This window comes from Eleutherodactylus coqui, chromosome 2 (assembly GCF_035609145.1).
Source record: "Eleutherodactylus coqui strain aEleCoq1 chromosome 2, aEleCoq1.hap1, whole genome shotgun sequence".
NCBI lineage: Eukaryota > Metazoa > Chordata > Amphibia > Anura > Eleutherodactylidae > Eleutherodactylus > Eleutherodactylus coqui.
In genome coordinates this window covers 73,238,801-73,253,267 of record NC_089838.1, presented here as the reverse complement: position 1 = coordinate 73,253,267, position 14,467 = coordinate 73,238,801, and the positions used below count along the sequence as shown (strand labels likewise).

General features: G+C 40.3%; 1 protein-coding gene across 8 annotated transcripts in view; it reads left to right on the top strand.

Annotated features, from left to right (window-relative positions):
- The window catches only part of TENM2 (teneurin transmembrane protein 2), a 1,550,877-nt gene that overhangs the window by 656,135 nt on the left and 880,275 nt on the right, over positions 1-14,467 (top strand). The window lies entirely within an intron of this gene.

Here is a 14,467-nt window from a genome sequence, read left to right as displayed (position 1 = left end):
GCGGTCACGTTTCTGCCTGGATTGCGCATCAACAGCTTTTCATATGCTGCCTATACCAATGTATAGAGCTCATGTTGCATGGTACGCAGAGAAATAGAATGCTGCCATCTATTTCTCATGCAGATCGATACGCAGTGTCTACACGCACATGTGCTTGGATCAATGAAAGTCCATTGACTCCATTCACCGTGTATCACGCAGCCATGCAACACACGCGTAATCGTCGGTGAAAACACGGTTGTGGACATGAGCCCTTTGAGTTCTATCTAATTCTTCTGGGCCTCCATGTGCAACCTGACAGTATAGCACCAATTCTCAGGCTGAAGTTGATCTGACTGTATAAAGCAGAAGATTTATTCAATCTTGAAATTAGGCTGCACTAGAATCCAGAAACAGGAGATGATGTGAAATCTGCTTATCCATCAAGTTTTTGCCTGTTATATATGGATTGTGGGGTAATTTGTGTCTGGCGGTTTTTACCAGGGCAGCCATTGAAATGACTGTAACGTTATAGATATTTCTGACAAGGTCCATTTGGAAGATCAATTAAGGATTGTTTATGGTGCTTGAAAGGGAACTGGTAAATCAACATAAATGTTCAGAGACGAGTGTGGGTTTCCAAAAACAATAAAAAGAAGATTAAAAACAGATTAGTTAGCAATAAATTAAACAGTGAAAGACTTAACAGACTTTCATACGCCATAGATTGCCCTGGTAATGAAGTTTAAATAATGCATTTTGGTTTTCTTTTGTGGGTGCAGTGTTAATGTTTGAAAGCATTGATGTGTGCAAAGGCTTTTTTAGATTGCCGTATACCACGGCCTAGACATAAACAGAAAAACAGTGGATAGGGGCTAACGAGGAACCATTGCACAATAGCAGCAATATTGTTACCCAGATAGGTGGCACTTGCCTGAGCAATAACTGAGCCTGTAAGCTTCGGCCTCCCCAGCAGGAGAGAGTCCAAAAAAAGGAAGACCAATATAAAAAATGTAAAAAAAAAAACACCCTGCGCTCATAAAAAGATTGCATATATAGGTATCCACTCCTTTTCAGATAAAGGGAATAGGAGAAAACTAACTTCGAAGGGGTGCTGGATGAAACACAAAGAACCCCTCCTGTTATTAGAAACCACAGTGATTGCATGAGACCTGCTATATAGTCATTAGATCAGGGCTTTGTACATTAAAACACAGAATAAAAACAGAATCTAATATTTGGATATATACTATGCCCTGCATTTGTGCCTAGGTTATTGTGGATATTGAATCCAGTCTGATCCAATTTTTTTTTGTGATTCTTTATTCTGTTTGACTGTATGCATGTGCTCAACATGGTAAAATCCTAGAATTCCTACATCATCCATGTTTCCTTACAGAATAAAAAGGCGATTAATATAAAATACACGTTTAGCATGCTAACACTGAATGGAAGTCATGGTCACAAAAGTGCCACTGTGGAGACCTCGCCTTAACTTTAAGCCATGCCGCTGGTTTACTCAACCTTTGTAGCGGTAGTTAGTTTATGAGTTTCCTTGCTGCCATTTCTTTTGCTCAGCAGATGTGAAGTTATGGTTAGTTTTTTGTTAAGATTTCTGTAATCGAAGCCTTGAAAAGTGTATGTGAAATATAAGGATACGTTTGCCTTATGCGTAGGGAAAGCTTCCCACTCCCATTTACCCAACAAGTTAAAACCGTGTCCCTTGTGACTCCGTTGGGCCAGAAATCCTCCCAACAAATACCTCTGATGGACACTGCCAAGGGAGCATAATCTACACGCCAGTGGTTCTAATACCTACTTCTTGCCCCACTCCTATGTTCTCCTTGAACTAGAAGATGTGGTGCCACAATTCTATACACTTGATATTTCATTGGACAATTTCTTTATATAATGAACATTCTGTTTTACGGGCTGTCACAAGTGAAATAAAACAGCACAATTGTATAAACTTGGCCTTATGCTATCTAGTATACTTCCTGATCTAGTGCAGTTTGTTATTAAAACAACCATGCCCTCATGTGTTTGCATTATGTAACTACACACTATTCTGCACACTCGTCATCACCATAGCATCTACAATAAACTTTGTGCCTCACATCATCTACATCCACACAAGCGGCATGAAGCCCCCTCTCAATCTCACACACAACATACATTGTATAATGTACACATTTTCATCAATCATCTGCTGAGGTTCCACAACGACCGTTTCACAAAGTGGCAAAATCTTGATTTAACAAATTCCAAATTTATAGTATGTCCCAGAATATACACTAGTGAAGAAGAGTCGTCTGTGCAAGCAAGGAGAAGGAGACAATGAAGGAATCTCGACTGGTTTGTCCCGGATATTTTGTTTATAGCTGACGCCTTTGCATTATTATTTCTACTTCCACTGAATACGTTTCCTGAGCGTGTGTGTGTAATATGTATGTATGTATGTATGTATGTATATATAATATAATGTGTGTGTGTGTGTGTGTGTGTGTGTGTGTGTGTGTGTGTGTGTGTGTGTGTGTGGTTTACTCACCTCTGGATTGTCGTCCACACGGTCAGGAAGTGGTGCACCTTGTACAAAAATATGCTCCAACAACAGAAGATTTCTTTAAACTCTGGCTCCTGACAGCCTCTATTCACAGCATATAACACAAATCATACACAGTCCTACATAGGTTGGGGTTCACAACCCACAGAGTGCTGTCACTAACCCTTCTGGAGGTCGTCTTCCTCCGTCAGACAGGGTGACAGACCCAACTGGTCCGCACCGAACCTCAGGCTCCAAGTCCCTGATGTGTGGCTCCCTTAACTGCCTCTCTGGCTATCTCAGCCAACGTCTATCCAACTTGGGTGTGAGTTTAGGGTTGTCGTCCCTGTCGGACTCGGACCTTTGCTAGTCCTCACGGGACCTCAGCTTGCAGCCTGTCCTGTACTGCCAAGTTGTAACTTCCCCCTGGTTCTGGCCGGAACTGGCTCTTTTGTAGCCATTTCCTGTTACACCCATCAGGTGTTAACCCGTACGTCTCCTTTTGCAAGTGTCAGAATGCCTATCTAGCATCTTCTGCAGGCTAGTCTGAGACTGCCCTGCTACAGAGTGTGTGTGTATGTGTGTGTGTGTGTGTGTATGTATATATATATATATATATATATATATATATATATATATATATATATATATATATATATATATATTGTGTGTGTGTATGTAAATATACGTGTGTGTGTGTGTGTATAATATATATTCATTAATTTTCTCATATGTCAAATATAATCAGCACTTAATACATTTGCGCTTAAAGGGTTCCTAATCATAAAATATATTTTACTGGAAACCCCCCCCCTCCACCCCCCCCAAGCCATCAGTTGTGATCTGTTGGAAGGTGGTTATTTTCCCTCTAATATGGGAAATGAGACTACACGGTGCCCATTAAAAACAATGGGTTTCTGAGTAGGACAGGTCATTCTGAGAAATGCTCCATGTAACTACACTTCGCTCGGTGCAAGAAATGAGGATCCTGATCAGCGGCCCCCACTCTATTGACTCCCCTAATAAAGTATGGGGAAATAGGTTTTTAATGTTCACAGCCCTGTTAATACTTCACTTCTGATGTTTGCGTTTAACATTTTATTTATTGTTTGCACTTTAAGTACTTTTTTTTAAAAAAAATTATATTTGAAAGACAAAAACAAAAGTACTAAGTGGGGAAAGGGAAAAGTAGTATCATCTAGTGATAGTTGGTTAATTATTCATATAGCTCCTGCATTCACAGTGCTCATCATTAATGAATAATAATAGTATAGGGATCCTACCACTAAGAGCACAGGACATAATTTAATGTGCAATATACCAGGAGACAAATGAGTAACAACTGTAATTAGCCAACATTAATGGGTGACATCGTAAATGTAAAGAGCCTACATGAAATCTGCTTTGTAAGCATGAAATTATTGATTGAACCCGTTTGTTTGGAGACGTGCTGATATGTGGACATGTTGCTTATGATTGAGTGGCCATCATATATATTGCAATTGTGTATAAAGAGCTAGATGCATTTTGTTCCACATGTCCATCCCATTTTTGTTAGAAGTGACTACTTTGACTAATTGATCTCAAGGGTTCACTCTGTTATGATGCCTTGTAATAAGCTTGGAAGAATGAGCCCCTGCAGCTGCAGGGGGATGCCAAATATTGCATGGCTTCTATTGAAATCCAAAGGCCATCAGTGTAATGCATGGACATGCCAGATCCTCCAGAGAAGAAGCGGAACCCTTCTCTACTATAGCTAAATGTCCTATAAGGTCATTTGGATAATAGTTCAAATTCATGTTTTATTTGGAAGATAGTTTAGGGTAATTCTGGAAAATTACGCAAGTCAATGTATACTGCAGCAAACAGGTTGATCAATGAAACCAGGCTCTCTAAACTACAAGCTGATCTTATATGTTTTATATGCACAAAGGAAGCAAAACTGCACTCACCTTTGCACCTATCCTATGATTCATATGCACAGATATATTTTCTCTTTGTATTCTCCATATTTTTGACCAGGAATGGGAATTGGTCCTAGCAGAAGGAAAAGCTTCCCCAAAGAGTTCTCCAATTTCCCATATTTTCAGACTGAAATAGAGCCAGAAAAGAAAGCTGCATCATATATGCTGTCGGACCCTCTACAATGCATTGTGATTGGAATAACATTTATAGCATATCCATTCCCTATTCCCAGTGGACAGACCTTACTATTGCAATCCAGTGAGTGGGCAGTTGTGTCCTTGCATTACATGGCCATAATGGACCTCAATGGTTGGGTCTCCACTTGGATCTAACTTCTGTGTATATCAAATTGGCATACCAGTTATGTTATTCTTGGGAAACCCTTTGCCAATGACTATCTGGGTCTGTGATGGGGTTGGGAAGAGAAAGACTTTGTATAATTTCTATGACATTTATTGCATAGAGTCACTGCTAATCTGAAGATAGTTGAGACTCCTTGGACTAATTTGAGCCATAAAGGTCAGCGTACGAGAGAATGGGTCAAGCTGAACTAGATGAGGGAAAAGAATTCATTACTATATGTTTCAGCACTTCGAAATGAATAGTATACACAGTTTTCCAACCCACTACATGAACTCATTTATTGGAAGAACATCCTTGCAGATGGTGCCGGCTTTGAAAACAGACTTCGGTTTTTCATCACTTAATAGAAAAGTGCTCTGTATTCGAAATTCATCAGTCAGCTTCTAGAAAAGACAAGTCAGAGTATGAGTCTGACATCTTTCCTCTCCCCTAAAGGTTAAAATAGCAGCGGTTGCTTCCTTCTTAAAATTGCTTAATGTCTCCCAGCCTAAGAGCGGTTGTAATTTCTTCCTTTTAAATCTTATGGAATGAACTCGTGTCGAAACGCAGTTTACTGTCTGACATATTAGTCAGGATCTCATACGCCAGACGTTTTCATAGCATTTACTTTGCGGTACTAGGATTTCTAAGCCTTTTTAACTTTTCGATAGTGTACTTTTGCTCATGTTCAAGAAGTTTCTGCATCTCAAGATACTTTATGTAGTAGACCTATTTGACCTCATCTAAGGAAGTAATATACCATAGCAACCGATTCCCGCTTCTTATGTGTGCTGTATATGGATGTCTAGTTTACATTAGGGCAAATTCACACTTGATATAAAAATCAGCCTCAAACAACAAAAATCTAAATGTCTTGCATGTTGGTACTATGCAGATTTATAATGCAGCGAATCCAAAACCAAGATAGGTAGATTTTGGTTCAGATCAGTTGAGGACAGATTTTTTTCACCACGTGTGAAGCAACTCTTAATGGGTTACTTTTATGCATCTTTTGCCATGTCATCAGTGCATGTCCATGAATTAACACCAATAGCAGAGGCGTAACTTGAAGCTCCCGGACCCTGATGCAAAGCTTGTAACAGGGCTTCCAACTATAATGCTTTATTCATAGTACTGGGCTCCCTATATGGAGAAGAGAGGCCTTATGGGCCCCTAAGGCTCCTGGGCCCAGGTGCAACTGCATCCCCTGCATCTTCTATAGTTACGCCCCTGACCAATAGCTAGAATAACTGAGCCGGACAAGAACGCTGTGGCCATCTCATTTTGGAAATCAGTTGGTCTCAGTTGAGTAGACTAATGAAAGTCCCTTTTTTATTCTGCATTAATGTGACCTCCTGGCTTGTCAAATAGTCTGGATTATTTGATGACCATAAAGGCATATAGAACGGAGATGATAGAAAGTCAATAATAAATGGTTGAATATTGTTTTCTAACTAGTCATGTGCCAGGGCCCTTTTACACAGAACGATTATCATTCAGATTCCCGCCATCCATTGAGAATCTGAATGATCATTCAGTGTTGATGCCTGCACAATCTGATTGACGAACGATAATTCATTTGTCGTTCGGATTGTGCAGGCATTAAAAATCAAATGACAATTGGCCTGTGTAAACAAGTAGTTGTTGATCTATGAACCACTGCCTATTTAATGAGAGATGATCATTCCTGTTTCAAAGCAAAGGAGCAATTATGGCTGGCACAGCTGTGCGGCTCTTTTGTGCCCTACAGTCATGCCATGTTAAAGGGCCAGCTTCATATGGGCGATAAAATTGTGGCAGATTAGTGCATTTTGAGACGCACAAATTTGAACCCGCGATTTAGATCCCGCGAGCGGAGAATCACTATGATTCTCCACTTGTGGACGCAATGACTGCCCAACACTATGGAAAGTGTTCATTGTGTTACCCGTGGCTGGATTATCGCCGCAGGTAACGCAATGAACAATCACCAATGGACAGGCAGCCTTAGTAGAGCTTTCAGGATATGTGCCAGTCCTGGTGGTTTTTAGTAATGAAAAAAAATTTTTCCCAAAAAGCAGTGAAAAAATTATTTGTGTTTTGTAGGGTTTTTCCTATTTTACTATTGACCTATAGCTAACATCTGGAGGCAGCATTTTTTTGTCACAAAACCTGCAACGAAATTTGCTGTGTGCAAAAATGTAAAACTAGCACGTGTCTCTTTTACAATTTAGGCCAAATGCACACGGCCGGGTCAGATAACGCATGCGGGATCACGCAGCCGAATCTGACCCTATGCCCAGTCAGTGACCCCCTGGGTACCTGTCTGCAGTCATCTCTTCTGCATTGCGCATCTGCCGGACTGCAACCATGCGCAGTAAAGAAAATACAGCGCCGTCTCTAGGAAAAGATACCGAATCAGCAACCCTTCTGCAATGTCATTGCAGAACGGCTGCGGACTGGACGGCTTCCATTGACTAGAATGGAGGCCGTCCTCGCGAAATCTGTGCTGGAATAGGACATCCTGCGACTTTACCTCTGTGAGCAGAAAATCGCAATCGATATCCGCTCGTGGACATTGAAAAGCAATCTTCCATAGCATGTCTATGGGCAGTATTTACTGCAGAATCTGGAGGCGAACTCCCGCTCCGGATTCCGCAATGCAAATACTCCCGCGTGCGCTGGGCCTTAAACTCTGTTACATCGGCTTTGCTTTTTCATCATTAAAATGATCTGCTTCTGGTGGGAAAATATTCTATTCTATTAACTCTGTTAAAGAAAAGAGTATTTCAGACTTTTTGAACTATCAGTAACTGTGTCTATGTACGTATATTAGTTTTTCTCAGTAGGCTGACAAACCTCTATTATGCCCACCAGCATATATCAGCCAATATGGCAGATTTAAATATGACACGCTCTATAAAATTGGTGTCACTGGAACCCTTTTGGGATTGTAGCCTATACCATATTGAAGTAAGTGTTCTATAACCAAGTGATTTCCCCCCTGGATCTTTCGAGTACGTATATACGTAGGACTTTGGCAGAGAGGTTGCATTTTTCCCTTCTTTCTGTTCTTTTTATCAGCTTTCACCTTTAGTTCCATTTAGTATTCTTTGCACACTGTATCACCTATCTTATTCTCCATGGGTATTCTCCTCCGCAGAGCTTTTATCCAGTGGTCAGCCTAATCTCAAAGACACAACATTTAAGAGCAGAGAAATAAAAATGTGAAGGATCAGTGTCTTATTGTAAAATGTCCCAACCAAAATAAGAGATTTTTGAAACTACTCAATCTGATAAGGTTGGCTGATATTTAGCCACTTGGCTCCATTTGACAGTACCTGACTCAGCAGCAGGCTTAGAATAGTGCGCTCTGTCACAATGTGGCGGAGGTAGAAGTACAAGGAATGTAGAGATACAAATAACAAGGACAGAAATTGCATAGGAGTGCAATTAGACATATATCAAACCCCATCTAAATGACAGCTGTGACACCTCATCTGTTCTGTGGGCACTGCCTGCCTCATTTATTGCTTTGGCACCTAGAATCTAATAAATCTACATTAAATTCTGTATTTGTGAATAACCACTGATGAATATGTTATTTATTAACGCATTCTCGTCGGAGTGCACTCTCTCGGGCTTCTTTTCTGTGATAAAGGTGTGCTGAATGACAGGGATACAGCAAATAAAAACTTCAAAGTTTTAACTAAAACAGAAAAATTCCGTATTCGCTGCACTTTAGGGGGTTTTCTACCATTGAAAATCAATGTTACTAAAGCAACTGTGTGGTGAATTTATTAAAACTGCCGTGTCGTAATATTATTCCAGCCAGTGTACAATGCGCCTAATATATGAAGAGACGCACAACCTCTTTATATAATAGGCACAGCTCAGCTCTTCTATGCAACTACACAGAAATGAACATGAGGTGTAGAATTCTGGTATAATTTATGACCATTTCTGGCATCAATTATGCATAAATGTGTTGATCCAGGTGACTATGCCCCCTCCTGTCAAGCCACGCCCCTTTTTCAGGACACTGACATTAACCATTGTGGCAGCAAAAAAAATTTAAATTTTTAGTTTTTTTACACCAGAATTTGGTGTAAAATGTTTTATAAATTTCCCCTTATGTTTCTCAAATGGGTTGTACCAAAATCTAAAGTTATACACTGCTCACAGGAGAGGAGGGATAACTTTAGGATCAGTAGGAGTCCGACCGCTGGAACACCGAACATCCTGAGAATGGGAGTTGCGACAATTGCCTAATGAATGGATCAGAGGACGAGCAAGCTTTGTGCTACTCCATTCATTTCAATTACAGCACCATAAATGGTATGAGAGTTAATCTCATTGGAATGAATGGATCAGCAGCATGCATGTCTGTCCATTTATCTGGGGACTTGAAACCCCCATTTTCAGGATCTGTGGGGGTCCCAGTTGTTGGAACTCCACCAATCCTAAGGTTTCCATCTCTCCAGTGAATAGGGGTTAACTTTAAACTTTGGTCCAACCCTTTTAACATGGAGCAGAAACTACAGGTAATGCTCCTGTCTTACCAAGTATGTTTTCTTTTCCATTCTCTATTTAAAAACAGAAAAAAAAATTATATAGAATTTTTTTTTCCGTTTTTTTACAGAATTGAATCAAGTTTAAATAACATACCACTAATGTTTTTCTGCTCAGCAAAAAAGAAAAAAAATATCTTAATGCTACTTTGTCAAAAGTATGTCAAAACCACAGTCTTTTTACACTTCCTGCATATATTTGCTAGTTATACAAATGTCACAGTGTAAACAGTTTGTGTACTTTTACAAATGCAGTATACACTAGACCATAAATATGGAGTAAATGGACCTGAAGGCATACTTACAATTTACCATCTTACAACTTTCATGAAAATCTAGAAAAAGCAATCAAGAAGCAACACCGATAGAAAGCATCAGCATAATCATAGCACATGGACTACTCGGTTGCTCGTATTTATTTGGCCTAGGTCATCAAGATCATATTGGCGGAGGTTCGACAGCTGACACGCCCAAGGATCAACTGTATGCAGGAGCTGTTGTACCCTGGTAATCACACAGGCCCATGCTGTGGTTGTGAACAGTACTCAGACCCATTCAAGTGAGTGTGATTGCAGTTCCATTTCAGGCCATCAAACAATGTATGGCGCTGTGCTATATCCAGTACACAGCAACTCCTGTTAAAAGCTGATTGGAGGGGGTGCTAGGTGTCAGACTCCCACCAATCTAGTACTCATCCTAAAGATACGTCATTAAAAAAGAAAGTCCCAGAATATTCCAGTATTGTGAATAATTTAACCCACTCATGTAAATTTAATGTTGCATTGAGAGGAAATTTTAGTTTTCCTTGAAGCAGCGGAATACTTGCCCCGGTATATGGTCTTGTATCTGATGTTTAATGTTCCCTCTGTGACCTATACGCTGAAAGTAGACAATCATAAGTAGTTGCGTTGTTTTAAATATTCTCGTTCTATCCTGTTGGCATTTCAAGCAACATAATGGCCTGCAGGCTTTGACACATTGAGCTATTTAATTGGGTGGCAGCATAAGGCTTATAGCATTGAACATATCCAGTTCAGAAAAACTTATCGTTCAGCTAAAAATCCCTACAAAGTCACTCTTTTTCTCTCTCTCTATATCTATATATTTCTCCCTTTTTGTGCGTGGCTGTATTTTTTCAGGCTCCACTTCAGCTCAACAAGCTTGATTGCAGTGGTAATGTGAATTTTTATAGGTGTGCCCTTTAGGCATTGACATGCCCGGCGAGGCACAAATAGTCACTTGTGGCTTTAGACAAGAGGAAGGTCAGCATACTTGTCAGACAGCCCCTTCAGTCTTGAATCGTAATCACACAGATAGTGTAAGAAAACATGAGTTGTTTTTGCTAAGGGCTGGCATAGTTCGAGCATCCCCGGTATGGTAAAATTGAATTCAATTAGAGGGTTAGCGGGAGCATTGACCTTCAAAACACTGCATCTCTTAAAACAGCTGCACTTTCTGTCAGCAGGGATATTACAGAAGGGGGATCACTGAGCCACTGAAATAGAACAGATCTTTTTTCAATACTTTCCTTAGTCATTGGTTTTAATACTATTCACGTGGATTGAACTGCTTTGCATTCGTCTCACACAGTAGTTCTGCATCTTGCATGCAGCCGGATAAGCAGATGGTCCAGTAGAGGTGATAGGCTTGCTGTCCGACCGGCATTTGCATTTGGCTCCCCCCCCCTTTTTGCTGGAGGTATGTTAAGTATTTAATCTTATTGCATGGGATGGGATCTGAGATGCTGTATCTAAAGGCAAGGAGGGAATGGTTGTATTTTCGGCTCCTCCGAATGATGATTACTGCTGACTGACACAACTCCCCTCTCAGTGTGCCTGGTATGATTGATTCTTAATGCGCAGTCTAATATGCCAGCAACCTCTGCTTATCCCAGTCAAATATTCCATAATCGGGATATTTTGTTTCTAACCATGTAAAAGTGCAAATCTCTAGGGAGATAAATGAGAAGGAGAAAACAATGATAGTAGTGGGCTGGCGGTATGCATGTGTAAGCTGGGGAATATTAACCTCACAGTGATTGGAAGAATTAAATGCTTGCTGTTTTAAAAAGACTACACTTCCACCTTTAATAAAAAACCAGAGAATCCTCCCCATTTTCCTCCAGCAGAACTTGTAACTCTGGCAAGTTATTTCAGAATCTGTTTGATGTTTGTCTCTAGTGGTTAACTGTGTGTGACTGCACGCTCTGTGAAGTCAGATGGATGGCTATCCTAGAAAGGAGCATCATTGGCTTTGATCTGTATATTCTCTCCCCGTGGGACATTTCCACCTTTTCAAGTTGGGGATCAGTTAATTATTAGATGAAATTGGTTTGGGGACCTGAAATCATTTTGAAGGCTGGCAGTAGTTCTCTCGGTGATGCTGTATGCTCTTTGATCTGCAGAGCTGCGTTTTTAGAAGATCGCAAAAAGCTGCGTAACCTGTAGGTTGAAGATCCTGGTAATGTAAATGGGGTAGCGTCTTTCACAAGGCAGTTCTGTTTCATCCCCTTCTCTTACATGTCAGCTGTTTCCACCTAACTCATTTCCCTTGTGGTCTATTTAGGTCCTGCAGCAATCCCTGACATTGCTCCCGTGCACGACGACCTTATACGGTTTTTTTTTCTCTCTAATTCTCATTGTGGTAACATGACAGAGACGTCAGGGTGGAATCTGCAGGTAGTGGCCTTGATTCATGGAATTAACTGGGAACTTTGAGATACTTTGATCTACTTCCAGTACATTTAATAAGGGTCATAGTTAGAGCAGTCCCACTTGGCAACAGAAATTGGATTTGTAATAAATTGAAAGAACTGTGTTCTCTATATTTTAGACTCTGACATCACTCAGATTCAGAATTTTTTTTTCTTTTTTCACGAGTAGCCAGAACTAGGAAGAAAAAAATTATTTTAAACTGACTGCTTAATAGACAAGATTGATGAGAACAATCTTGCCTATTAAACAGTTGAACAGAAATGATCTGGGACATAGGTTCTCTTTGCTGGGTTGGTCTTCGACTACTGCACATCCTGGACTGCAATGCTGTGCAGTTGGTTTGGAGTAAAATGCTTGTGGGTAATCTGCCCGTTCTCACAACCACTGACCGACCATGAGCTTGTCAGTCATTGCTCGTTACCTCCATGTCCACGGCCAGATTATCTGCTCTATGGCTACGACTCATGATAAACACATATGTGTTCTATGGGCACGACCGATGATTAACCCAGTCATTCATCCCCGTACAGCAATCACTAAATGACTCGATCAGCTAATCAACAATCATTTTCTCATTCGTCAGCTGATCATCGCTTCTTTTACATGGTCCGATTGTTGGGCGAACATGTGTTCAAGAAATGCTCAGGCCGATAATTGGCCTGTGTAAAAGGCCACTAAGACTCATGGTATAGGTTTGTTCAACTTTTTCTCTCCTTATCTGGTTCTTTTTCTCGATGTTTGCCATTTTTCATTTTCTTGTAGCACTTTCCATATGTTTTCACACTACGCTGAAATGGGTCTATATTGATGCTCACTAGACCATCTTTAGAGTGTTCCTTGCTAGTTACTTAACGCTAGGCTTTCATGTTAAGATTTTCTGCAGAAAAGCTTTGTAAATAAATTTCTCAATTGTAGGGTTAATCCTAAATTGTCTAATCACATCATGAAACAAACGCTATGCATCTTCCAATAAAAGAAGATCTATTGTTGGTAGGGGGGTGAGAAAGCATCACAGCGATGCAAAATGCCTTTTGACCATACATGAGCTGGCCTCGTTGCATTCTGATGTACACCTGCAGTTTAATAAAGCCCTGACATTAGCTTAGTGAATGCCATCATTGTATTATCCATCTAGCTTGATTGTCACCGTGTTAATGTACTTACAAGCATCACAATTCTGCTTCTCAACACGTCATTGGCATTTGACTGGTCAAGCCGAGAGATAATAGATTTACTCCAAGCAAGACCAATTTATTGTTCTCTTGGAATTTCTGTGAGCTGCCACTATGAGACACTAGTACAATGCCCTAATAGAGTTATAACAGTGGATACACCCACTCAACACCATCCCCCAAGTGCCAAACAGGGTGGATAAAAATTCACATCATCCCTTTCAGCCAGTCAGCGGGTCTCAGAAGGATTGCATGATGCAGGAGGATGATCCTTTTCAGAGCTGCTAACTGACTGAGGGGAACTCTTGAGATACAATGCTCTCTTTTAAACCTTCGTCTTAAGCGCTTTGGAAAAATGTATCAATGTGTTTCATGTCAATTTCTCCAGATACCTTTAAAGGCAACTGAAATGTTGTTTTTTTTAAGATTTTAATCTTCACAAGTAATGTTGCTAGAGGTTCTTACATAGATATCAATGTCCGATGACAGTAGTTAGATTTCCAAAAAATGAAGCATGATTAAGGCACGTCAAAGCTGCCGCTCAGGTTCCAAGAGTTTCATATCAGGAAATGCAAGACACTCTTGAAAAGTGTACATAGTTCCCCAGGCCCCCTTATTGATAACCCTCACATGCAGTGCTTGTTGAGAATACAATCTGCCTTGTTGAAGACTACGGAGCTAGGGTTTTAAATCCTGTGCCCAAATCTCGATTTTCATTTCAGAGGTAAAGACCCCGAGCTAAAAACATAACATTATTAATTGAATATTGTAAACACTCCAGGACTAAAGACAAACCTATAAGATTTGTAGAAATCTAACCCTAGGTAATGAGAAGTGTAGAACCCCCCCCAACATAGGGATAGTTAATACTATGGAAGACCCGATTGGATAACATACCCGCCAACAAGGGCAGTACATAAAGAAGATGGTAGGTACACTGTCACTCGTCTAAACTAGAATGAGCTTCCTAGAGCATCATTCTCTAGGTCCTCACTAATGCATAGGCTAATGTATCCTCTAGTATATTTAATTCTGATGCGTAAATTGTTAAATCCGCTAAGGACTGGTTCTCTAAATTGGCAGATTAACGTGTTTCCTTGTTTATACAATTCATCAGGAACATAAGCTACCAGAGACCTCAGCACGGGGCTATCAAAAAATGGGACCGCTATCACAAAGATGTAAATCACAAAAATCCTCTAG